This window comes from Papaver somniferum, chromosome 5 (assembly GCF_003573695.1).
Source record: "Papaver somniferum cultivar HN1 chromosome 5, ASM357369v1, whole genome shotgun sequence".
Taxonomy (NCBI): Eukaryota; Viridiplantae; Streptophyta; class Magnoliopsida; order Ranunculales; family Papaveraceae; genus Papaver; species Papaver somniferum.
The window spans coordinates 82690542-82697683 of record NC_039362.1 but is presented as its reverse complement, the minus strand read 5'-3'; positions in this window follow the sequence as shown (position 1 = coordinate 82697683).

Sequence of the window (7142 nt, the reverse complement as noted above, 5' to 3'; positions counted from 1 at the left end):
GAGAGGCAATAGACGCATATGGATACATCAACCTTGAAATTAAGGTGAGAGACGCTCTAACACATGGAAAATTCCACATTGTCAAAGAACTCTCAAATTATGACATGATTCTGGGGATCTCATGGGTACACGACAACAAAGCAAAGTTAAGAGTATCCCCTCTGCCGGTATCGATACCCGAAAGGATTTCCAACAAACCGTCCAACTTTGAAGATTATATGTTGTCGTATCAATAACTTACCGATGTAACCCAATTACCTGGAGAGAGCCCGTCGACGTTCATCCGCAGATTCCGAACACAAGTAAGTCTGGTCAAACAACCCTTTCTACACCCGGTCACCTCTCCTCTCGGTCAGGCATGGGGACTCGGTCTGACTATCAACCCGGGCGTCATTAGGAGATGTGAATGAGACGTTGGGCCTTTCAAGTGCTTCGTCAAAAATTTGGAAGCTGTCACAGCCAAAGATGACGAGCTCAAAAATCAAGTGGCTGCGCAACGCCCAAACCCGTTTCAAATTGGAGATGTGGTAGTCAAGACGACCTCGTTTCAAGTCGAAGATGTAACAGTGAAGATAGCCGCTCGACCCGGCCCGCCTAAAGAAAAGGAAGACGAGCCATATCTGGTGGCGATGTTATCTTGGGTGGTTACTGCAAACTCATCAATACCGACGAATTGGAAGGTGTGACGATTCACTCGCGATGGCTCAAACCCTTCAATGCCTAAAACGTTGTGCTACCTTCACCTCCAGCGTTCTCTTTTCAGCATTTCCTTTAGCATTTTTCCTTTTCATGCAATGTTTGTAACTTCTCTAAAATGATTGCACTACTTGCATTCATGAGTAGAGTTTTCAATTTCAATTACAGAACATTTTTCCTCGAAAAGTTTTCCCAAACCATCTTAAAGGAAAAATACCAAGTAAACCCAAACTCTCACATAGTCAATACCCGTCAATTGAAAACCAGAGAAACCAAACTACCACAAAAAATATCTATTCAAAAAATACTGAAGAAGGGAATATGCAAGGAAGATGATCATCAGACGGCAGAACAAATGTCTTCTTCAAAAATATCCGGCTTCAAATCTCACCTGACGCTCCTCTGTTTTTTCGGGATGTGTGACAACGATGTTGCTACAAGGGAGAGCCAAGAAACAGGTCGGTCGAACCTTTAACCATTGTTGTTATTTCCCCTGTTTTGAGTTACTATGGGTGATGTCGGCGTTCGGAGGAATTGGCCGCGAAAACAGCAGGCTGGCTAGTACCTGTGGCAAATTCTATCCACACTATTTGTGTACAATGTCTGACCATCTACTGGATGGCCAGGAGGAGCGAGCAACTTATTTTCGCATAAAGGGTTTTTGGATCTTTTCAGTATGAAGGTTTTATTAATTCATTCAGAGATGTGAAACCATACAAGCTGAATAACGGAATGTTACTTGGCGAAACCCTAACTCCGCCGTGAAAATAATAAAGTGAAAATAAATCCTTGAAGTATCAAAAGCGGCTAGACGCCGAGGAGAAATAGCAAAAGTGGAAAAAATTGGTCGTCAATGGCAGACGCCTGGATCAATAACGCCTCCGTCAGAGATTTTTCAAGCACTTTCCCCAACACCCTCTCTGGCAGAAAACATTCCATCCAGAAGCCGCCTCAGCAGCAGCGACCTCAGCATCCCATCCAGAAGCCGCCTCAGCAGCAGCTTCCGCATCCTGTCCGGCATTTGTTTCAACAGCAGTCCCGGCGTATGTTTCCATGGATTCTCCAATGGCTCCAACATATGTTGCCACCGTTTCCTCGTCCACATTGACGGCATCCTCAGCGGTCGCTTCAACGTCCCTGACAGCAGTTTCGACGTCCACTCCAGAAGCTGATTCAGTTTCGTAAACCGTGTCGACATCTTCCTCAGAAGCTTTTCCAGCAGCTTCTTGAGGATGTCCCGGTTCGTCCGCATCAAAGTCAAGGATTACGATACCATCATGGACAGGGTAATTAAACTGGCTCTCACCTAAAAGTTTCATGGACTCAGTCTTCCGCCGTTTCAACCGAGAGGCGAATCGTTCATCCCTAGCACTGGGTTGTAGAGAAGCTTCATTATTATGAGATCTCCCGACGCGTTGAGATGCTTCATCATGTCTTCACTTTTCCTCCCTGTCCATCGAATCCATGAGAGTCTAAACACACATCCGCACTCTGCATAGATGGGCGAGAGACATGCCTTGTATAATCTCGTCAGCCTCAAGGAATAGAGAATCAATTCTGTCTAATACCTCCTCATGAGAAGAAAATTGGGTTTTGTCGACTTCAAAATTTCTCTTCGAAGAGTCAGAGGTACGATCGTCACTGGAAGATCCCATTATATGCTACAAAAAAAAATTACCATGTCTGCACCGGCAATCTACATGATGAAGAAGAAAAAATGGGAACTAGGAGAAGAAACACAAGACGGTACATGTGAAGAGGGTGGAGCGATTTTATGATGATATGTATGAACGAAGGATTCAAGATCACCTCTTATATTCAGCGGATTGACGAAACCTGAGAAGGAAAACCCTTTTACCAGCCGTGAATTAAGGCTTCAAACGCGTGATACCAGCTGGGTTAGATATTTGTTTATACGGGATAATTAAGGTTTGGCATCCAAGTCAGCAGCCGTCCCTACCATTCTGTGACTTAGCAATCGCCATCCTTCCACTCCAAGCGCGCGTCCCGAGCCAAGCCAATGACTCCACGTCAATCCAGTGTCAATAACTTCACGCCCAAGCCAGCAGCGTCGCGACCAAGCCAAGCCAGCAGCGTCAAAGCCAAGCCAAGCCAGCAGCGCCAACGGCTCCACATCCAAGATAACGCCAACAGATCCACGCCCAAGCCAAGCAGCGCCAACGGCTCGCACCAAGCCAAGCCAACGACGCCACAGCCAGGCCGACGCCAACAATCCGCGTTCCAGATAGAAGCTATCTCTACCGCTCCGTGTCCTAGCTAGAAGCGCCATGAACCATTCCTTAACCGGCCAAAGCAGCGGAATCCACCTTTCCGTGGCCAGCCAGAGCACCGTTTCGTGGACCAAATTGCAATGCCACCTCTGTTAATCAGTAGCCAAAGATGCCGCACTGGTGCCAACATCCCATGGCCAAGACGGATTTATGCAAAAGCCACCAACACAAGGATCACGGATTCCTCATGCCTTCCACCAAAGGTTAGTTGAATTTACTTGACAATTTATTCACGTTTTGCTATTTCGATTTTACTCTCGTCTGTCACCATCTTATGCTTACCCCGCAACAATGCCACTGTTACGTGCTAAGCAGGGGACTTAAGTTGATGGTGGTTTTTAGCTTAGGGTTAAAATCGTAAAACCTTACATCTGATGTGGCGTCACTCTGCAAGGAAACGGTGCTGTGAGTGATAACCCCTCTACCGACATATCTATTGATCCATTCAATATATTTACATGAAATTTATCCAGACCGGAGAATGTAGCAACCATCCCAAACACTCTGTAAATTTCGGCACCTCGCCAATACAAGATTCACTAAGTACTTTCCTGTGCTATGTTACCTAGAAGAACCCTTAATATCGGTATGACATGACGGATTTATGTTCACTCGCATCGGAATAGCATGAACCTCCAAGTACCAAAGTTAAGGTCATCGCAAAATATGCTCAGACGGAAAGCACACTGCATTCTGTAAACAAGGATATTTGTGGCAGCATACAAAATCCATCCAATTATTATGATAACTCACAAAAAAAAACTCATAAACCCGACTAAATTGCAAAAAATTAGGGTTTCGCGCCCCGCGCAGTACACTAGACCCGTTGGTCGAAACTATGCTTAGCCAAACTAGGCAATTAAGTCTGCCACATCGCACTGGAAGTGAGGCCACTCCCTAGCTTGCTGACCCTCTTCCCCTCGACCAATCAGGTCGCTTTAAATCCGCCACATCGCACTGGAAGTGTGGCCATACCCTAGCTTGTCGGCCCTCTTTCCATCGACCAATCAGGTCGCTTTAAATCCGCCACAACACACTGGAAGTGTGGCCATGCCCTAGATTGCCGACCCCACTCCCCATCGACCAATCAGTTAGCTCTAAATCCGCCACACTCACACTAGAAGTGTAGCCACGCCCATGCTTGCCCAGCCCTCTTACATTAACCAATCAGGTTGCGCTAAACTCGCCACAGTGTTGAAAAGAAGGAAACCGCGCCGGATGGCCACAAAGCCAATTGGCTTCCCAAACCCGCACATGCCAAATGCACACATGCCAGACGCACATTCCAAACGCGCCAAACATGGCCGCTCACCACATGCGACATGCCATATAGGCTAATTAGGGTTTCGACAAGCCAAACCCTAAATTAGGAAAGATTTCCGCACCAACGTGCCAAAATTTCAGTGGCCATGGCTACGCCAGGCGCAACCATGCCAAAGGCATGCCCGATCCATGCCGCAATGATGCTAGCGCGAGTTAAAGGCGCCACTGCCAACTAAAGGTAGCCATGATCGACGACTACCTTTCCTTCTGAGATGCAATCTCAGTCATTCAAGTTCGCCACCAAACTAACAGGCTTGTGGCAACTTTTAAGCGACCATGCCGCCAAATCCTAAACTTTGGCCACGACATCAAATCCCAGTTTGGCCGCGACATCTAATTTCGGCCACAGTGCCAAACCCTAATTTCGGCCGCAGTGCCAAACCCTAACTTCGGCCGCAGTGCCAAACCCTAAAATGGTCACGACACCCAATCCCATCTTTGGCCATGCCACCATGCCACATGCGCGTTAAAGGCGCCACTGCCTACATAAGGTAGCCATAATCGACGGCTACCCTTCCTCCTGAGATGCAATCTCAGCCATCCAAGTTCGTCATCGAACTAATAGACTTGTGGAAATTTTTAGGCGACCAGCCGCCTAAATCCAGCGGCCATGGCTACACCAGGCACCACTTGCACGAGCCATGCCAGTTATGCCGCTAGCATGCCCTAAATTCCATCGCGCCATTATTAGGCGCCAACAGAAGGTAGCCATAATCGACGTCTGTCCTTCCTCCTGAGATGCAATCTCATCCATTCAAGTTTGCCACTGAACTGATAGACTTGTGGCAACTTTTAGGAGATCAGCCGCCTAAACCCAATGGTCGTGGATACGCCGAGCGCCACTTGCACCACCATGCCACTGACATGCACGAGCCATGCCGCAATGCCACTGGCGTACACCAAAACGCTATTGCGCCATTATCAGGCGCCAACATAAGGTAGCCACAATCAACGGCTACCCTCATTTTATAAGATGCAATCTCTGCCATCGAAGTTCGCCACCGAGCTGGTGGACTCGTGACAAGTTTTAGGCGACTAGCCAAAACGAGCCTAGCATCACATGCTATTTGCCTGCGGCAAGCCTCTCAATTTTAACTTTCCACATGTAGCAAAGTGCTACATGTTTTCCACGAAAACACTCGAGACATCAAAACATGTCACAAACCGGGGGATACTCATCAGGGTATTGGTTTGGCGGTTCACAGCATGCGGTGTGCAATACGCCCGTTACAGGAAAGTGTCATAAAGCGGGGCGGTTAGTAATGGCAAGAAGTAATGGTGTAAACGTATCCTTCATTATGGAAACATAAATTGCAGGCGTTACCCGTTACTCCCTTCTTCCTCCACTCAATCGTTCCCACTTCCTACGAGACCAGGGTACGTTTTTTTGTGACTTGTATAAATAGGTCTCACCTATTTCCACCAAACAACAAGTTTTGGTCAGGAGAACAATACGACATCCAGAAACCATCTGATAGCTTTCATTCATCTAGCCAGTTCAACCTTATGATACAAGTCACAAAACACCCACACTTCCAGAATCAACTATTCTGGTCTCAACACTTTCTTCACTTCCCTCCCTAAGACCGGCCCTTCTCCTTCACTTTGTGACCGAAGCAAACCTGGAACGGTCATTTCTTGGTTTAGGCCAGGATTGTACAGATTGATCTCTCAAATCAAAAGTACTCCCGTGCAGTACATTGTTTAGGGTTTAGACTCATTTCTCACCCACACACACGAAATTACCGAAAACAACAGAAACCGTTTTCACCCACAAACAATTGGTAATACTAATTACAACATATCGATCATACCGTCTCAGGTGATTACTTAAGATCGGTTTCACTAATAAAAGTCATACCAATACAAAAGTCAGGCATTGTGAATAGTTTTACCAAGTTATGAGCGGTTATACTAAAAACACATATTGGTAATCCAAAGATTTGCAATGAATAACAATACCAATAAACCTAGCGATTTCCCTTTTGATTCACAAAACAAGTTTATGAATTTTACTTCCTTTAAACGAATGTAAAACATTGTTTCCTAGGACAAAATATTCATCCATACCCATACATAATCACAATAGCATTGTAATTCCTTAATACTATGTCTAACTAGACTATAATCATTCACAGCTTCGCAGTTATGTTTTCAATATGCACGACTTGAAAGATACGTTAGGAATGAAACAGTTCAAGTCAAATTTTACTAACCTCAAGTGGAAGGATGATGTTGTCATTGTAGTCCTTTACTTCTTCACATTCTTCAAGTCTTCACGTAATACTTGTAAGTCTCATATCCTAGTAACTTTCTAGCTAACCTATACAAAGTTGACTCCAGTATATAATCAAGCGACTCTTTAAATGAGTTTTGATTCACTAAAATATGACAACCAAACTTGACATACCAACGTTTGGTGGGTTCAGCCGAGATATGCTCTAACAGTATCGGTCACAAGTTACTTTGGAATCCAAGGTTTAATCGGTCACAAGATGAATTGGGATGTCAGTTGTAATCGGTCACAAGCTATCTTTGGTTAGCAAGGTGTAACCGGTCACAAGCTACTTCGAGAAGCAAGGTGTAACCGGTCACAAGCTATTTTGTGGAGCAAGGTGTAACCGATTACAGCCTATCTTGGGAATCATGTTATGTCTGGTCTCAACATATTTTGGAGTGATGTTATAATCGGTTCCATGAGAAACACATATTTCTTCATGATGTGTGTGAATTAGGGTTTTGGGTTTGCTAAAATGAGAAGCTTCTAGATGTCGACATTACTTGAACATGTACATAACTCTTATCATTAATTGTTCAAAGATATTCCTTGAT